We start from the raw sequence: 19,864 nt of genomic DNA, 5'->3' as shown, positions 1-19,864 counted from the left end.
TGGACAGTTAAGTCTAAGTTTTCTTTTCCTCTTTTTCTTCTTAATCTTCCTCCACCTCTTATACAGGGCTCTAGAATGAACAAAAATTCTTACCACTTTTTCTGTGCTAATAAGGGTTTGAAGCTTGTCAACTAAAAGGGTCTCTCTATAGAGGATTTGCCCCTTGGCAACAACCCAGTCATCCAAAGTGCCTGCCTTCACTTACCTGAAAAAGAGCAGACTCAATGCAAGCTCTATTTGTTCTCTTCTTACTATCACCTTACCACCCAGTACAATGAAAACTATTTTTAAACTATAAAGTACAGACAAAATATAATCAAACATAGCTTTAAAACTCAGTAATGAGGCGGTACTATAAGTGACAATAAGAAAAACTAAAAAAAAAATTTTTTAAGAGAAAAAAGAAAGAAAAGAAAAGAAAAACTAGAAGGCAACTGGGTGGCAAAGATAGAGTACTGGACTTGGAAGTCAAGATCTGAGTTAAATCCCACTCCAGATACTTACTAGATACATTTAACCTTAAGGCTCAGTTTACTCATCCTTTCAGATTTTACCAGAGTAATGATACCAGCCCCTACTTCACAAAGTTTTTGTTGGATCAAGTGAAATGACATATATAAAGTACTTTGCAAACCTTAAAACACTATATAAATGCTATATACCATTATTAAGTAGATTTTTTTTGTATTAGGTCAAGGAGGCAGGAGGAAGACAGAGATGTATACAGTTTTGGACAAGTTAACTTTGAAGCAGAAGACAAACATCTAGAGGTAGATATATAGCAAATAGTTCAAAATGTAAGATTACAACTAATTATCTTCTAGGCTGGATCCCTAGTATAGTAAATATTATTATCTAGGCCTAATTTTTTTTTTTTTTGGTAAGGCAATTGGGGTTAAGTGACTTGCCCATGGTCACACAGCTATTAATTGTTAAGTGTCTGAAGCCGGATTTGAACTCGGGTCCTCCTGAATCCAGGGTCGGTGCTCTATCCACTTCACCACTTAGCTGCCCCCTAGGCCTAAATTTTTCTCTCCTCTCTCCAAGTACCATCATATTCCACAATACCCCCCTTATCACTACTATCCTATTCATTAAACAAGTTAAAATGAACATTTTTTTTTTACTATTTTCATTACTTTGGAGCCAAAGGGGATAAGCTTGGATGATGTGAAATCAGCACCCAAGGCTATTACCTCTATTATTGTTTAAACAGAACATAAGTGAAAGTCAAATTATAAGGGTTTAAGCTATCTGCAAAGGGCAATGGTCTGCTGGCTAAGAAATTCATCTTCTATTGTAATATTGAATCATTGTAGACTAAGACCCTAACACCAATAAATCTGTAATGTACATTTTTTATTTTTTAAGTTTCTCCAAAGAGTATTGCACAGCCTGAGGGGAATACGTTATGTATTTAGGACAACAAATAGTGGGATATGATGGAAAAAGCATTAGTCTAGGTGTCAGTAGATTTTTTTTTGTAAATTAATAAAGTATTTTATTTTTTTTCCCGTTACATGTAAAGATAGTTCTCGACTTATGTTTATACAAGCTTTCCAATTTCAGATCAGCAGTATTGTTCAATGAGCAATTGTGAATGACTTAACTACTCTTAGCAGTGCAATGATCCAAGACAATCCCAAGGAACTAAGGAGGAAGCTTACTATGCACCCCTATAGAAAGAACTGATAAAAAGAACACTTGTGGATTGAACATACATAACTTGATTGCAATCTTGTGGAGGGGGGAGGAAAGGGAGGGAGGGAGAAAAATTTGGAACTCTAAATCTTATGAAAATGAATGTTGAAAACTACCCTTACATGTAAATGGAAAATAAAATAAATGTTTGTTGCTAAAAAAAAAAAAAAGTTCAACTCTGAACCCATTCACACTTTTTCTACCTGTACAACTGTTGTCTAGGTCCTTCCCCTAAATCCTCTATGGTAGATCTGCTCAATATCTAGTGAATACCTTCTGTTAGGTCTCCTGACATTACTTGGGTACCAATGCACCATAGGAGCTATGCATTTGTCATCCCTCAGGTGACTGACTGCTCCACCTCCTTGTCCAGTAATACATATATTTGATGATATTGTAAACACTGGTTTTTTGCAAGCAATTAGTCTCTGGAAATATGTTACAGCTGTTTTGACCCATCAGACATCTCTCCATCGTCCTTAGTGTGAACCTCCATTGGGATCCCTTGAAAATTGCACTATTCTGAGATGAACAGAACCAGGAGAACATTGTACACAGTATCAACAACATTGTGTGCAGATCAACTGTGATAGACTCGACTCTTCTCAGCAATACAGTGGTCCAAGATAATTCCAAAGAACTCAATGATGGAAAATGCTCTCCAAATCCAAAAAAATAAAAAGAACTGTGGAATCTAGATGCAGACTGAACCATACTATTTCTACTTTTTTTGTTTTTCTTTTTTGAGGTTTTTCCCTTTTGTTCTGATTCTTCTTTCACAGCATGACTAATTCAGAAATGTTGAATGTGATGGTACTTTTATAACCTATATCAGATTGCTTGCTGTCTTGGGGAGAGGGGAGGGAAGGAGAAAAATTTGGAACTAGAAATAAAAACAAACGTTGACAACTATCTCTACATGTAACTGGAAAATAATAAAATACTTTTATGATTTAAAAAATAAAGAAACACAAAGAAAATTGCACTATTCCATGACCCATAGCTAAAGTTGGACATTTTAAGAAAAAAGGGGGGTATTTAAAGAATGACAGGGATTTCTAGGCAGAAAAAAAGCCAGTTACAATAAAACTTCAATTTAAACATGCTTCAATGTAACTTGCACCTCCTTGAAATATGGATTTCTACACGTCAACTACAATGTATTATATTATATAAAGTGAGTCCTATTTTCTAAGCTTCATCTGTCAAATGGAGATAATACCTACCCTGCCTATCTTAAAGGACTTAGTGAGGATCAAATAAGATTCCCCTAAATGAAAACCTCTTATAAACTGTAAACGGATCTATATTGTAGCAAGGTGCTTTGATCGTTCACAGCACTAACTTTGGAATTTCTTCTGTTTTGAGTAACAAGCAATTAGGTACCTTCTACAAGTTTAGAGTAATTAAAGTAAACATTTATTAAAAGCCTACATCTGCCAGGCACTATGATAAGCCCTTGGGGATGCAAAAAGCAACAAAAAAACAGTCCCTGCCCTCAAGGAGTTTAGCCTCTAAATCTACCTTTGGAATATGGAGGTTATTTTTCCAATTACTGATAAGGAATTTCCATAAATTAATCAGCATTTTCTCTATTTCCTTTTCTTTCTTTCTTTCTTTCTTTCTTCCTTCCTTCCTTCCTTCCTTCCTTCCTTCCTTTCTTTCTTTCTTTCTTTCTTTTGGTGTGAGGGGCAATGATGGCTAAGTGACTTGCCCAGGGTCACACAACTAGTAAGTGTCAAGTGTTTAAGGTTGGATTTGAACTCAGGACCCCCTGAATCCAGGGCCCATGCTTTATCCACTGTGCCACCTAGCTGCCCCTCCCTTTCCTTTTCAAGGAAGGGAATTCATTTGTAAGCATACTCAATGACCTATTATAGATTATATGAGCTAACTCTAAAAAGGTTCAATCCTAGGGACTTTCTCTTTGAATACCATTCCCACATAAGGATTCCCCTAAAAACAACAAAATATGGCTCATGTCTTGGTCTCCACGATAAAAAGAAAAAAAAAACACTGAAATACTTTTTTTTTTTAAATCCAATAGAGGGGGCAGCTAGGTGGTGCAGTGGATAGAGCATTGGCCCTGAAGTCAGGAGTACTTGAGTTCAAATCCGGCTTCAGACACTTAACACTTACTAGCTGTGTGACCCTGGGCAAATCACTTAACCCCAACTGCCTCACTAAAAAAAAAAATCGAATAGAAAGGGCAGGTAGGTGGTGCAGTGGATAAAGCATCAGCCCTGGATTCAGGAGTATCTGAGTTCAAATCTGGCCTCAGACACTTGACACTTACTAGCTGTGTGACCCTGGGCAAGTCACTTAACCCCCATTGCCCCACAAAAAAAAAAACATTTAAATTTAAATAGAAATCCAAAAGAAGATTTTATTTGGGGGGGGGGGCGGTAAAGGGTAGTCAGAGGAATCATACCTGAGCCCATAATCCATCAATCAATAAACATTTATTAATTACCTACTATGTTCCACACACTCTGCTATGGATGGAGATACAATAAGAGGCAAAAGATAGCGTCTACCCTCAATGAGTTTACTACAATCTAATGGGGGAGAAACAACATACAAACAAATATATACAAAGAAAGCTATATACAAGATAAATGGAAAATAATTTAGAAGTAAGGCATTGGAAAAATAAGAGGAATTTAGAAGCTGGCTGATTTTAGAAAAACATAGAAAGACTTGTATGAAAAAATAAAGGGTGAAATGAACAGAACCAAGAGAATGTGGTATATAGTAACAGCAATATTGTTCAAAGAACAAATGTGAATGAATAAGTAATTCTGGGTATTATAAATACTCAAATCAACTACAAAGCTCCTATGAGGGAAGATGCTATCTACCTCCCAGGAAAAGTGATAGGGGCAGCTAGGTGGCACAGTGGATAATAGCACTGGCCCTGGATCCAGAAGCACCTGAATTCAAATCTGGCCTCAGACACTTGACACTTACCAGCTGTGTGACCCGGGGCAAGTGACAACCTTCACTGCCCTGCAAAAAATAAAAATTTTTTTAAAAAAGAACTGATAAAAAGTATGTATAGTATGGGGAGGAGGGGGTTGCGTGTGCAAGTGTGTTTGAGAGAGACAGATGATGGCCTTCCTCTAATGGGAGTGTGGGGGTGGGCAAGGGAGGAAGACAATTCAGAAATTAAAATGTAACAAAAATTAAATGAAATAAAAAAAAATTTTATTAAAAAAGAGAGGTTAGGAAAAGCTTCCTGTAGAAGGTGGGATTTTAGTTAGAACTTAAAGGAAGGGGCAGCTAGGTAGCGCATTGGATAGAGCACCGGCCCTGGAGTCAGGAGTACCTGAGTTCAAATCCTGCCTCAGACACTTAACACTTACTAGCTGTGTGACCCTGGGCAAGTCACTTAACCCCAATTGCCTCACTAAAAAAAAAAAAAAAAGGACTTAAAGGAAGTCTAGGACATCGGTAGTTGGAGCAGAGGAGAAATGTTCCAGGCATGGGGGACAGCCAGAGCAAAGAAATGGAGTGTCTTGTTTGTGAAACAGCCAGGAGGCCAGTGTCACTGGATGGAAGAGCATGAAAAGAAGCAAAAGAGTCCTTCCCTGTGAGGAGTTCACAGTCTAATGGAGGAGACAATAAGCAAATATGTGCAAACAATCTATATGCTGGATAAATAGGAAATTATGGAGAGGGAAGGCATTGGAATTAAAAGGGCTTGGGAAAATCAGATTTTAGTTAGCACTTGAAGCTAGGAAAGCCAGTAGACAGAGATGGGGGAAGGAGAACATTCCAGGGATGGAGGACAGTGAAAGAAAAAGCCTGGAGCCAAGAGGTCGAGTGTCTCTTTCATGAAAGGCTTTGAATGCCAAATGGAGGATTTTGTATTTGATACTGAAGGCACTAGGAAGCTACTGAAGTTTGAGTAGGGAGGTGACATTAGATTTGCATTTTAGGAAAATCACTCTAGGGGCTGGATGATGGATTGGAGGAGTAGAGACTTGAGGCAGGCAGACTCACCAAACAGGCTACTGCAGTAATCTAGGCATGAAGTGATGAAGGCCTACATCAGAGTGCTAGCAGCATCAGAAAAGAGAAAGGAGCCCATGGTAGAGGTGTTGCAAAGGTGAAATCCACAGGTCTTGGCAACAGATTGGCTATGGGGGAGTAAAAGAAAGTGAGGAATTCTGGATGATTCCTTGGTTGGGGGCCTGAGGGACTGGAAGGATCATGTTGCCATATAAGGCAATAGGGGAAGATAGGAGGGGAAGAGGGTTTATATCTCTTCTCTTTCCAGTACAGGGACCTATATAGTCCTCTAGAATTTTAGTGTTATCCCAGTTAAAGGTCATAAAAGGGAAAGAACTCAGGACTGCTGAGAGTCAATACTTTTTTTTTCCTGGACCTAGGCAGTCCATGTGACTCGAGTAACAGTGAAGGGTAATAGACAGGTTTTCCTCCTCATGGCCTGGGCACTTTGATTTTGGCTCCCACAGCTTCCAGTCTGAGCCTGGTCTTCCATCACTTCACCACTGCCACCATCCCTGAGGCTCTGGGGGATGGGGGGGGGGGGTTGCTATGGTACATGATTGCACTGCCTCTCTTCAGTGAACAGTTTGTTCCCATATGCACCCCCTTTCTCCTGTTTCTGAGCTCTTCTGAGTCCTCATGAACTTCCTTTTAAAAGAGATCCCAAGATATGGCTCAGGAATGTGAACCAGCCCTGAACTTGAGCCAGTGCTGGAACAAAGGTCTCATCAATGGTGCAATGAATACCTTATAACATAACTTGTCAAGGAGACACAAGAGGAAAAGAGGGACTGCTCCTATGGAAATACTAGACAGTTGAGGGGATTAAGAGTTCAAGCTGTCGCCATATAATTCAATAAGCAGTTAGCAAACCCCTGCCATGTGCAAAGCACAGTGTTAGGCACTTGGGGAAAATAGATTAAAACCAGCTTCTTCCCTTATGGAGCTAACTGGTCACCATGTTTAAATGTTTTTCAGTGGCCATTTGGGCCCCCGAGCCTTATAGAGCTTGTTTCAAAGTAGTTCTGACCCTCTGTTCTCACACTCGTAAAATGAGGATGAAAATAACATGTACTACATATATCTTAGGGCTGCTGAGGAAAATATTTTATAAACAGAGTACTAAAAAAAATATGTAACAATGTACATTTAAGAGGCATTGTGATGCAGTGAGAAGACCAGTAATCTAGAGAGACCTAGGGTTCACACTCCACCTCCAACACTTACTGGCTATGTAACCAAAGGCAAGTCAACTTAACCTCCCTGAGTTCAGTTTCCTCATCTGTAAGAGAAAAATACAGGGGACAGCTAGGTGGCACAGTGGATAAAACACCAGCTCTGGATTCAGAAGGACCTGAGTTCAAATCCAGCCTCAGACACTTGACACTTACTAGCTGTGTGACCCTGAGAAAGTCACTTTTAACCCTCACTGCCCCACCAAAAAGAAAAAGTTAGAATTGAAAAAAAACACATCTATAGAGAAAGAACTAATGGTACCTGAATACAGATGGAAGTATATTTTGTTATTGTTAGTTCCTTTTTCTAAAGATTTTTTGTCTGCTATGTTTTGCACAACTGCGCATGTATAACTTATAAGGAATTGCTTGAGTTCTTAAGGGGGGAATAGGAAGGAAGGATGAGAATTTGGAACACAAAGTTTTAAAAATCAATGTTATAATTTGTTTTTACATGTAAGGTGGGGAAAAATTCTAAATAAATAATTTTTTTTTAGCAGGAGGACCTGAGTTCAAATCCAGTCTCAGACACTTGATACTTGCTAGCTGTGTGACCCTGGGCAAGTCACTTAACCCCCATTGCCCCGCAAAAAAAAAAACCCTGTCTCACAGGATTATGAGGTTCAAATGGAACAGTATGTGTAAGGCTATATTAAAATGACAGCTGATCAGTGCACATGACCTAATCTGTGACTTACCTCAGGTACTTACAAGGTTAGAATTGTTTACTGAGGAATAAACAGTATGTCAGAAATCTCCACAGTACCAATAGCCCTAAAGTTGTAGCCTAATTCATCAAAACTGGACCCAAGCTTCAGCTTTCTGTACTTCTGTACATGTTTCTTTAGCCAAAGATATGGTCAGTCTCCAGTCTTTTCCCTTCTCCAGTCAATCATCAACATAGCCGACATAATAGATATCCCTAAAGTAAAGTCCCTTGCTTAAAAAACTACATTGGTTATCTAGTCTCCCTAGGATAAAATACAAACTCCTTTTGTTGTAGCTCAGTCACGTCTGACTTTTTGTGACTACATTTTGGGGTTTTCTTGGCAAAGATACTAGAGATGTTTGCCACTTCCTTCACCAACTCATTTTACAGATGAGGAACTAAAGCAAACAGGATTAAGTGACTTGCCCAGCTAGTAAATTCAGAGGCCAGATTTTTACTCTGAAAATGAGTCTGTCTGATTCTAAGACCAATGCTCTATCCGTTGTGATGCATAACTGCTCCACACGCCTAGGTTTAGCATTTAAAGTCCTTCACAATCTAACCCTACCCTTTATTTCTATACTGATTTCATATGACTCCCATGAATTTTTCTTTCTTTTTTTGGCGGGGCAATGAGGGTTAAGTGACTTGCTAGTAAGTGTCAAGTGTCTCAGGTCCTCCTGAATGCAGGGCCAGTGCTTCATCCACTGCACTACCTAGCTGCCCCTCCAATGTACTTTTCCATCCAGCCAAACTAGTCTATTTGTTGTTCCCCACAGACATTCCATCTCCTACCTCCATGCCTTTGAATTGGTTTTCCCCCATACCTGGAAAGTTCTCCTTCCTAAAACCCTAGAGCACAGACTTTAAAAATTCACCAAGATATATATACCCCAAAGCAATTTTGGTTGAAAAATACTGGAAGTAACCTCATCTCCTGGGTCAATATTGTGTAAGGTATCTCAGGGGAATGCAGGGAATGAGACTTTTGATTAGAGAAGCAATTTCTTATTTCTGGGATGAGTCTTCAGAAGCTCCTTGTTGACTCTGTGACCCCATTTGGAGTTTTCTTGGCAAAGACATTGCAGTGGCTTGCCATTTCCTTCTCCAGTTCATTTTACAGATGAGGAACTGAGGCAAGGTTAAGTGTCTGAGGCCAGATTTTAATGACTTCAGGCCCAGCATTCCATCCACTTTTCCATCCAGCTGCCCCCTAGAGAAGCTACAAGATGACAAATGGTACAAGTTTGCCGTGCTAAGGATCATGGACTCAGATGGTAAGACAATCCATGAGCTATTAAATCTTCTGCAGACCACTATAAAAGCCTCAAGGACCTATATGAATGCAGTTTAATGTTAAAAAAAACTTACATGTGTGAGTCATATAAGATTAAGTTGTACAATTTGCTGCTATGAAAATTTAAGTGGCATAATCTCAACAAGTGAACTGTTTCCCCAACAAGTAGAAGTACGTTTTAAGCTTTTATAACAGTAAAGTTATGCTCTTAAAAAGGAAAATAATTCTGGAGAACAATTTTCACAATTTAACACTCATTTTGATATAAAAGAAAGCATTGTTGAATTCCTGTGTGACTTCATCTAGACTCCTTAAAATCCTTCAATCTTTTGTTCAAATGGTTTGAAACATGGTAATGATTAAAGGGCAAATTGTTACTGAAGTTATGTGTAAATTCATTTAATCTCTATTATTATCCTCCTATCCCTTCCCTTAAAGGGAGTTTTTAAAAAGTTTAAAAGGGCAGTTTAAAAAAAAAAGACTGTATTGCAACTGTTTTAATTATGAAAAATTTTATATTTAATTGGCATTTTCTTGGTTTAGAAAATTCTGACATATCTATGTGGCAACTGCCTAATTAGACAAACACCCATTTCTAGCAACCTGAACTGACTTATTTGTAAATTCAGTTGAGGAGCCAAGTACTATGACAACAAAAAAAAGGCAGTTCTCAGTACCTTTTGTTTTGATTTTGTTTTTGGGCAGGGCAATAAGGGTTAAGTGACTTGCCCAGGGTTACATGGCTAGTAAGTGTTAAGTGTCTGAGGACTCAGGTCCTTCTGAATCCAGGGCCGGTGCTCTATCCACTGCACCACCTAGATGCCCCTAAGTTTCTTTCTTTATAACCATGGAGGTAGCAGAGTGAAAGAAACACATCTCCAAGAGTATGCAAGATAAGCCCTGAGCATTTGTTAATGAAACCCAGTGAATCTGGGACAGCCACAAATTACAATGAGGTGCTTATAGAAAATGCGTTCCCACTAAGAGGAATAAAATCCCAGGAAGTAGGATTACAAAGATTGATTCCAAGGAGGACCTTGAGGAAATATATAGGAATACTTTATATCTACTAAATACTTAATGAGCAAAATAATCTACTTAAATAATATTCATATTCCACTGTTCTAATGATGGCTATATGTATAAATACGTAGCTCATACTTAAAATACTTAAAAAAAAAATTGGGGGGGGGGGGGACAGGGCAATGAGGGTTAAGTGACTTGCCCAGGGTCACACAGCTAGTAAGTGTCAAGTGTCTGAGGCCAGATTTGAACTCAGGTCCTCCTGTATCCAGGGCCAGTGCTTTATCCACTGTGCCACCTAGCTGTCCCCCACATACTTAAAATACTGTAATGATTGGAATGACGCCACCTGCTGGAGACTTACTGTAGCAAAGCTCCGCCATGAGGAGAAGGCCTCTGAGGGCAAGCCATATGGTCAAGGTCCTTAGTGTCAGGAAGGGACGTTTGCTCCTGGGTACTGTCTATCAAAGCTACTAGCCAATAAACTTGAGGAGCCTCCCATTTCTGGGAGGAGGACATGAAGTAGGAAGCAGATGCTGGCAGAGGGGTTCTCTCTCTGTTGGTTCTTGACCTCGCCATGGTGGGTCAGATGATAGAGTCTCTTAGAAATAGTTAGATTTTTACCTTTCTCTCTGATCCTAATGCTCTGTAATAAATACTTAAACATTTAAATACTCTTGATAAAGCTTATAATTTATTGGCAACCACTCATTAGATTTTGGATAGTATAGCTAGAATTTTAGCCCCTTACAATACTGACATAGAACTGTATTAACAATGCATTCCCTTCAAGGATGCAAAATCCCAACATCCATGATTGTTCATCCTGTGTGATTCTTTTCCATTTTCTGTGATAAATTTGCTACATGCAAGTCAAATGGGCTGGGAGAGCTTCTCTGTTCTCTTCACATAAATACCAGTGGAGTACACAGGCTATCCATCAGTTATCCCTCTTACCACGTAACCACAGTTCATTTTTCCCCTTATACATTTCTTGATTGCATCTTTTCTAAGGTTCTCCTTCATAATTCCTTGTTTGTGTTACAGCCTTTTTATGCCCATATTTATGCTAGTTGGTGCTATTTTGCAGCTCACCACCGTTCTCTTTCATTTTCAGTTCTTCAAAAACTAGAGTTTCACGATTCATAGCCATATGATGGATAAAGGTGTGTTCCTCACTGTCAAGGAAGAAATCCAGTACAGAGTCCAAGACAAAGAGAGATTGTTGCCTATAGAGGCTGTATATATAATATAGACTGTATGCCTATAATGAGGTCCTCCAGATGTCCTTGTTTGCAAATAACAAGGTGTTGACTGCATCAAACCCCAAAATACAGTAAATCCTGTGGGATGAAATCCATAACCATTAAAGAGTTTGGACTAACCATCCACACAGGAAAAGCCAAATGGCTGAAAAATTACTATTGTCCAAACTAGAATTTGCATGTAGATGCAAATCATAAGAGCCTTGTCCACATGTGTATATGATATATAAAAGCCTTTCTTTTAATGCCAATATTCTAATAGTGTTGGATATGCCATGAGAAATGATTCCTCCAAAATTTATAAAGCAAACATTAAAATGTCATGTGGTGGGGGCAGCTAGGTGGCGCAATGGATAAGGCACTAGCCTTGGATTCAGGAGGACCTGAGTTCAAACCCAGCCTCAGACACTTACTAGCTGTGTGACCCTGGGCAAGTCACTTAAACCCCATTGTCCTGCAAAAAAAAAAACAAATGTCATGTGGTAATGTAGTATGTCCTAGATTTATCACTCATTTATAATCACTTGCAGCCTAAACCCTAAGCTTCCTTATTTACCACTTAAAAGTAAAAGATTCGGGGGGCAGCTAGGTGGCAGTGGATAGAGTACCGGCCCTGGAGTCAGGAGGACCTGAGTTCAAATCTGACCTCAGACACTTACTTAACACTTACTAGCTGTGTGAACCTGGGAAAGTCACTTAACCCCAATTGCCTCACTTAAAAAAAAAGTTATCTTTGAAAGTAAAAGATTCCTTATTCAGAAAGACCTAGAAACTTTATATACTTCACATAATAATTCAATGTATTTATTGGAATTTTTATCTACAATGCCAATGTCTAAACGATAGAAAATGGCTTTTTTGTAATTATTAAGCATTCATTGCTAAAATCCTGGTGTCACATGGCTAGTGGGAAAACAAGGACATGAATCTAGGTCTTCTAGTCCCAACTCCAACGCTCATAAACTTTTATCAATTTTCCTTGCTATACCATTCTACCATACCACTTTTTCCATATTAAACAAAATGCTTCTTACTCTAGGCTAAGTCATCTGATTCTATGGGCCTCACTTTTCTCCTCAGGAAAATGAGGATAATAATACTTTTACTACCTACTTTCAAAAGGTATTAAGAGAAAAATACTTTGTAAACAGTAAAAGTGAGCAATTATTTTCTTCCTAGGGTAATAAACATGGGCAGTTATTCAGACATCTTGTCAGTGAGCAAATACTACTACTTCTGAGTACTTTTTCTAAGTAATTGCTGTATTTATTCATGTTAAATTCTTTTTAACTTTCTTCAAATAGTTCAAGGTGCTTTATATAACTTATCTGTTATAAAAGCAAGAACTCTAATACTTTATCAAACCTTGTCCTATCAATAGCACCAGTATATAAATTAGTGTGTAATATGTATAAAGCACATATATGTATTGTGTATACTTCAAGGTAATCTTTGACTCTTTCTTCTCCCTCACCTCCCAAAGCCAGTTAGTTGCCAAGTCCTATTAAATCCATTTTGGAAAAAAAATTTTTCGTAAATTACTTTGCCATCACCCTACGGTTTAGGCCCTTATTACCACTCACCTGGACTACTGAATTCTGTTGGAGAAAATGGAATCCAAAGCAATAAGACATCAGTTCCTGTTAGCTAAGAAGATAGAATAATAGACTACTAATAATACAAGACGGTATTGTAAGTGTCATATAATGACACAAACAGTAAGCTCAGAAGATGGAATGTAGATACTTAAAAGTAGGGCAGTCAAGGAAGATTCAAAGAAAAAGCAGGGGCTTTCATATAAATGGAGAGAAGGGACAAATGGGTAATGACTATTCTAGGTGGAAGAATAATACAAGCAAAGTGACTAAGAAGGAAAAAGTATTTTCAGGGAATGGTGGAACTGGTTTCACTAGAAAAAAAAAAGGATTACCATATGATAAATAGGTGATCAGACTAGACAGAATGGTGTCAAAATGGATGTCAGATGAAGAAATAGGTTTTTTTGTTTTGTTTTTTTGGGGTTTTTTTTGGTGAGGCAATTGGGGTTAAGTGACTTGCCCAGAGTCACACAGCTAGTAAGTGTTAAGTGTCTGAGGCTGGATTTGAACTCAGGTACTCCTGAATTCAGGGCTGGTGCTCTATCTACTGTGCCACCTAGCTGCTCCCAGGAATACTGATGAATTTTAAGCAGGGAAGTGGTGTGTCTGATATAATTTTAAGAAAACCTGATAATGTTTTATATGATGCATGGAAGGAAAAGGAAGGGCATAGAGAATAGAACACCAAGTTGAAATAGGAAGCTGTTGGAAAAGTTCTGTCCTAGCAGTGAAGATGTAAAAAACAGAAGAGACACTAAGGAAAATTTTACCTACCGTAACCCTGGTATGTAGGGATGATGAATCTGAAAGGAAAACATCAAAGATGACTAAGAACTGGCGATGTTTAGGCTGAAAAAAGACTTGAAGAGGGCTGGATGGTTATATTTTAAGTATTTAAAGAGTTGAAAGAGGGATAAGACTTGTTTTGCTTGGCTCTAGAGGACACATATAGTAGAGGGTCAGGCCAGGAGTCAGGAGGACCCGAGTTTAAACTCAGTCTCTGAGGCTACTAGCTGTAGATGAGCTGGAGAAGAAAATAGCAAATCATTCCAATACCTTTGCCAAGAGTTGGACACAGCTGTAAATGACTGAACAATAAATGAGGACATAACCCAAAGCAATGGGTAGAAACTGCAAAGAAGCAAATTTTAGGCAGTAAGTTCCTCCTCAAATAGGTCTTGAAGCAAAGAGTTGTCAACAAGTAAATTCAACAAGGATTTATTAAGCACCCACTATGTGCCAGGGACCATGCTAAGCACAAGAGATTTTTTAAAAAGGCCAAAATAGCCCCCACCCTCAATGATCTGACAATCTAAAAGGAGACAACATGCAAGTATGTACAAACAAGATCTAAAGAAGATAAACTGGAAATAATCTCAAAGGGAAGGCACTAAAATTAAGGACCAGAAAAGGCTTCTTGCAGAACATGAGATTCTAAATGAGACTTAAAGCAAGCCAGAGAAGACAAGAATCAGAGGTAATGAAGGAGAGAATTCTAGGCATGAGACAAGAAGCAAAAATACAGAGTTGGTATAAATGGAATGTCCTGGGAGGAGTAAGACTGACATGACTGAATAGGTAAGAAGGATCCAAGTTATGAAAGGCTTTAAAAGCCAAACAGAGGATTTTATATTTGATCCTGGAGGTAACAGGGAAATACTAGAGTTTATTGAATAGAATGGGAGTAACATGGTCCGATCTGCAGTTTAAGATCACTTTGATAGCTTGGTGGAAGACATACTGAAGTGGGGAAAAAATCAGAGAGGACAACCAGGTTATTGATATAGTTCAGGAATGAGGCAATGAGGGTCTATACCAAGATGGTGGCAACATCAGGAAAGAAGTATAGGTTTTGCAAAGGTAAAATCAATAGGACTTGAAAACAGATGAGATATTCACTGGACTGGATGTTACTGCTTTTCAGCTATAAGGTAGAAAACTTTTTGTTTGAGTATGGATTGGACTAGAAAATCTGAGATCCCTTCAAACTCAGATTTTATGAGTCTGAGAATGGTAACACCCTTAATAGAAACAAAAAATTTGAGAGGAATTAGTTTAGGAAAAGGAGAGACAGAACTGGTGCCATTAATAACAAGTACTGTTAAAGATATTTGTAAACCAAAGCTTTTTATTTAATTCACTGACTGCTTCTGGATAAGACCAAATACTTATTCACCAGACAATTATATTATGCCTCTAGGGGAAGTTTTGATCAGCATCAATAAGGTCTCCTGAGAACAGGTAACAGACCCACAACGAAATTAGGTGTCTTCACTGGGACAGTAAGAAATGCTTATTTTAGTTGGAATAGGCCAGACGTACACTAGATTTCATTTTTTTAATGACTGACACAATTCAAACATCATAATTACAATAATGACAGGTTTCAATTCAATTCAACATTTATTAAATGCCTTTAACAAGACACTGGTTACAATGACAAAAATGACTCAGTTCCTACCCTGGCAATGCTTACAATCTAATACACATGAAGCATATACAAATATGATACATGGTAATGTGAAAAAGGATAAAGAAATGTCCAGACTACTTTTTTTTAAGTGCTATTTGCATGGAGCAAGCTCACTTTCAACTGTATGTGAAAAGGGAAGATTTCATGATGAAGATGGCACCTGAACCGGGCCCCTGAAGGAACAGAAAAATCTGATGACATACAGAAAGCATGAAGGACAGTCTGCATGAACATAGAGAGGCAGTAGAATGCAGAATCATGATCAGGAAATAACTAGTAGGTCCTTCTGGTTAAAATGCACAATACATAAAGGATAGCAATGTAAAACAGGCTTGAAAAGGTAGACTGGAATCAGATAATAAAAGGACTTAAATGTGCTTTAGTCACCTTTGGTTAAATTATAAACTCCTTGAGGGGAGGAAAAATATTTTAATACAAGAATTCACAATGCTTTAGAAGTTACAACACTCAAATTTCTTTTGAATGTTTGACATATATAACCCCTTCTTAATTGCCACCAATTTTACTAAACTGAATTGAAATAGTAAAGCTCAGTTTTAAAAAAATTTTAAGACTTTCTTGATTCCCTAGGAAAAATCAGAGATATCTCTAGGTTTTACAAATCAATGATGCACCAGGGAAGTTAAGTAGCACATAAATTGGAGGTTGAGATACAGTGTCAGTCAATTAAGAATTACAAACTTTGATGCTTTAGATCTGTTTGGTCTCTATTTTTTAAAAAGTGGGTAACATTTTAGGTTCTTTAAAAATAGGGACTATACTTTCCCTATGTAAAATATTGAACAAGTGATATAATATTTCAATACTTAGTGATATACTTCATTCCCAGCTACCTTTCAGTGACTCAATAAATGTTAAATAAATAAGCAAGCACTCTGTAACCAGGCAGATTTAATTGAAAAGTGGATAAAGCCTCTAGAGTATGTCAGGCTAGCATACTAGTAAAACAAAGAAACACAAGATTTAAAAAAAATCCATGAACTTTTAGGTCTCTATCTACATCTAGAGCATGTTAAAGTTCACAAAATATTTTGCTCAGAGGCAGCTTTCGTAGTACAGTGGATAGTAGGCTAGCTAGTCAGGAAAATTTTACTTTAAATTTGGCTTCACATTTACTACCTATGTGACCCTTATTCGAGCTACTCTGTCTGCTTCACTTTACTTATCTGTAAAAGAGGGATTATAAGCACCTACCTCCCAGGATTGTTGTTATGATAAAATTAGTTAATATTTACAAAATGCTTTGCCTTAAAAGGTAAGCAAGTGTTATTCATCATTCCCATCTGACAGCTGAAGCTTACAAGTGTTAAGTGACTTGCCCAAGGTCACACAGCCAGAGAATGTTAGAGGCAGATCACTTTATAAAACAAATCCTTTATCAAAGATTTTGTTCATTCTAACATTTATTAATACTTTAAGGAACAGAGAGCATTGTGTGGGGTACTGGGGGAGAGAGAATGTTTAAACAGCATCCTTACAATTCATGGAGCTTTACATGAGGCCAATACCAATATTAAATCAACTCATCTCATTGAACACCTACTATTAGCAAAAGCAGTCAGGTAGTTGCCCCAGGAAATGCAAAACCCAACCAGGAGCTTATAATTGTAGGGTCTAAATATCTCATTAGACAGACAAGACATAAGCATGTGAAAAGATTTAAGTAACAGTTCAAGACAAAAGCAGAAAAGATGTCACAAGGAGTATAAAATTAAATGCAAAATGAGGAGGGTAGACCTTGGGTATCACAGGGTACCAGAAGAGGAAGAGTGATGTCAAACTGAGGCCACAGGGAAGGAGGATGGGATTCCGGGATGTAGCTCTTCCAAAACGTAAAGCAAGCTTGACATTTAATAAACTATGAAGATCAATGAGACACAAAATTCCAGGGTCAAAACACGCATACTGGTGCGAGTAATGCCCACAGGATTAATTAAAATGCAAGCAGCACCCGAATCCCGAAATCATTCCACAACCCTAGAGCGGTCTGAATGTTTCAAGACCAGCGTCGATTCCATTGGCTTTGTCCAATACCTGGTACGAGGCAATGGACCCGGAGATGTTTAATGCACAGCCACCTCTGACTTGATGGCATACACTTTTCTGAAGGAGAGAGCCCATCCTCTACACGAGCAAAAATTCGCCAATGACACGCAGCATTGGAGGGCCGCTTTCTCCCGGCTTTGCACTGCAGGTAATTTCAAACGCAAAAGAAAACTTGGCCTCCAGCAAACACCATCCTCCCACGCCCGCGTTCCGCCCCACGCCACACACCGCCTAAACCCCACCCACCCCGTCTAGACCCCCCCCCCCCACTCCTCCCACACCGCCGCTACCTACAACGCTAAGGGCTACCCTACCCTCCGGCAGGGCAACAGCTACCACCCCTCGGGGAGCCAGAGCGTCAGGGCACGGCAGCCCGCGACGGACTGGAGGCCGCGAGAGAGGCCAGGGCCTCCCGTAGCAAAGGCCAAAATGGGGGAGCCGCCGCCTCCACCTGACAGACCGACTGCCCGCCGAGCTAAGCCCTCCCGGCCCCGCCATGACGGACAGGCGGGCGGGGAAGCTGCGCCCCACGCCGCCCCCGTCCCCCCCGAGGCCTCGCAACACTGAGGGCGAGCGGAGCGGAGCAGCCCGGGCCGCCACCAGCAGCGACCTAACCGCGCACCCGCCCAACCGCCACTGCTCAGTCGGGGCCGGGCGCTCAACCGCCGTCCCGGCCCAACCAATGCGGAGCAGGGGGAGGAGAGGTGCGCGTGGCTGGGGGAATGAGCCAGGGACTCGGTGGTCGCCGAAGGGAAGGGTGTGATTCAGCAAAGCGACGGGCGAAGGGGCGCAGCAGGCCCCAGCTGAGCGACGCCCCAGGGCTGGGATTCTTCGGGGCTCCTACCCCCTTTTCCCCCTAGAAGGTGCAGTTGGTTTGACCCCCCACCCCGAGTGAGGTGCCTCGTCCCAGCCCCGGCTGGACTGTACCATCGGGCGGTGCCGCCGGGATTTCTCCCCCCCTACTATTAATCCCCCCCCCCACCCGGGTCCGCGGTCGGTTGGCCCCGGCCGGGCTATGAGACGCGGAACGAGCTCGGCGCCATTTTGGGTGGGACTAAGCAGAGGCTAAACACCCTCCCTGTCCACAGGGTGCTCTGAGCCCCGAGTTAGCCCGTTCCCTTGGTCCCCTGGGTACTTACACGATGTGGGGTGAGGGGAGCCAACTAGCCGGTGGGTCCCCGATCCGTTCTCCCCAGGGGTGATGGAAATCAAACCCCCCCCGCCGCCTCCAGGTGGTTCTTCCCGCCGCAGAGTGGGAGCTGCAGACCGGGCGGGGGCTCATTAGCATACTCTGCCTGGCAACCGGGTGTAGGTGTGATGTGATTGGCTGAACTTTGTAAACCCCCAGCAAGGCCTTGAGACGGGTACTGCTGGGCCAAACAGATAGACCAGGATTTAATGATCATAGCGAAGTTCCTGAGATGCCTAATTTCAATCAGCGGAGAAGCCAAATGAAGAGTCATACATCAGCCCAATGACCAAAGGTCTCTTTATTCTTGGCTCTGCGGTTAACAGAAGAACCAATCCAGGAGCGAGTGGGTGGTGGTGAAGGACTTCGTTTGCTCCGGGAGCCAATCAGAGGATGCCTCTCTTCAAGGGGTGGGACAAGGCTGCCTCAGCTGGAGAGGTCGCCTTACCGAAAATTCAGCTTCTCCCCAAGCCTTGGACTCTTCTATCCTCGTGGTCTAGGGCCGGGGCCGCGCTCAAGGAAAACGGTGAAAGAGGTGAAGTTTACCTTCGCCCCACCCCCATCCCACGAGTGTTCTGTAATCATTTTGGGACCGATTGAGGATAGTGATTCCTTCGCATTCTGGAAACATTCCTGATTACTAGGTCCTAAGTACATTGATTGCCTAAGGTTAAAAGGAAGAAAACCAGAACCACTGCCTTCTGGGAGCTTGCATTTTACTTGGCAGAAGAGTTTATTCATACTTTTAAAGGCTTGAAATCTTCCTAAATGCGCATCTTGAAAGCCTCAAGATCCGGAGGAAGGAATTGGGAATAGTGGAATTTCAGACTACAGTGGTTATGGGGAGAGGGACCATTTGGGGCCAGAAGGCTCCAGTATTCTTTGAATTATACTTTTGGAATCACGTCATTTTTACTCCACGAAAAAAACCATCCTGGCGGTGGGAAATGCTTCCATTCATTTCAATTGACTTCTTTCCGTCATTCACTCACTTACTGCCTTCACTGTCACTCCCTCCAGGAAGGAATAGCCCACTCTGATCCTTGCTTCTCTCCATCTCCTCCCTGTTTTGGTCATTTAGAACAGTGGTCCTCAATTTTTCTTTTATTGTTGCACCTTATCAGTAAAAAAAAAAATTGTATGACACCCCTAGTATGTTTCTTTTCTTTATTTACAAGTTTACATGTAATAAGTAAAGTTTTATTCACTACAGTATTGATAAGATACATTCTTAAATGTAAAAGGATGAAATAAAATGAATGTTCATAATCAGGCCTGCAATTTAGGAATATC

At 40.3% G+C, this 19,864-nt stretch overlaps 1 protein-coding gene across 3 annotated transcripts in view; it reads right to left on the bottom strand.

Moving 5' to 3' along the window:
- PRDM10 (PR/SET domain 10) overlaps positions 1-18,731 on the bottom strand; it is a 160,548-nt gene extending 141,817 nt beyond the window's left edge. For all 3 annotated transcript variants that reach the window (XM_043994757.1, XM_043994758.1, XM_043994759.1), the window contains exon 1: positions 18,522-18,731. The gene's annotated coding sequence lies outside the window, so the exon portion shown is untranslated. The remainder of the gene's footprint in view (positions 1-18,521) is intronic.
- Between the last annotated feature and the right edge of the window lie 1,133 nt (positions 18,732-19,864).

The sequence above is a fragment of the Dromiciops gliroides genome, chromosome 3, assembly GCF_019393635.1.
Source record: "Dromiciops gliroides isolate mDroGli1 chromosome 3, mDroGli1.pri, whole genome shotgun sequence".
Classification (NCBI taxonomy): domain Eukaryota; kingdom Metazoa; phylum Chordata; class Mammalia; order Microbiotheria; family Microbiotheriidae; genus Dromiciops; species Dromiciops gliroides.
Note: the sequence above shows the minus strand (reverse complement) of the source record. Positions and strands in the feature narration are given on the sequence as shown.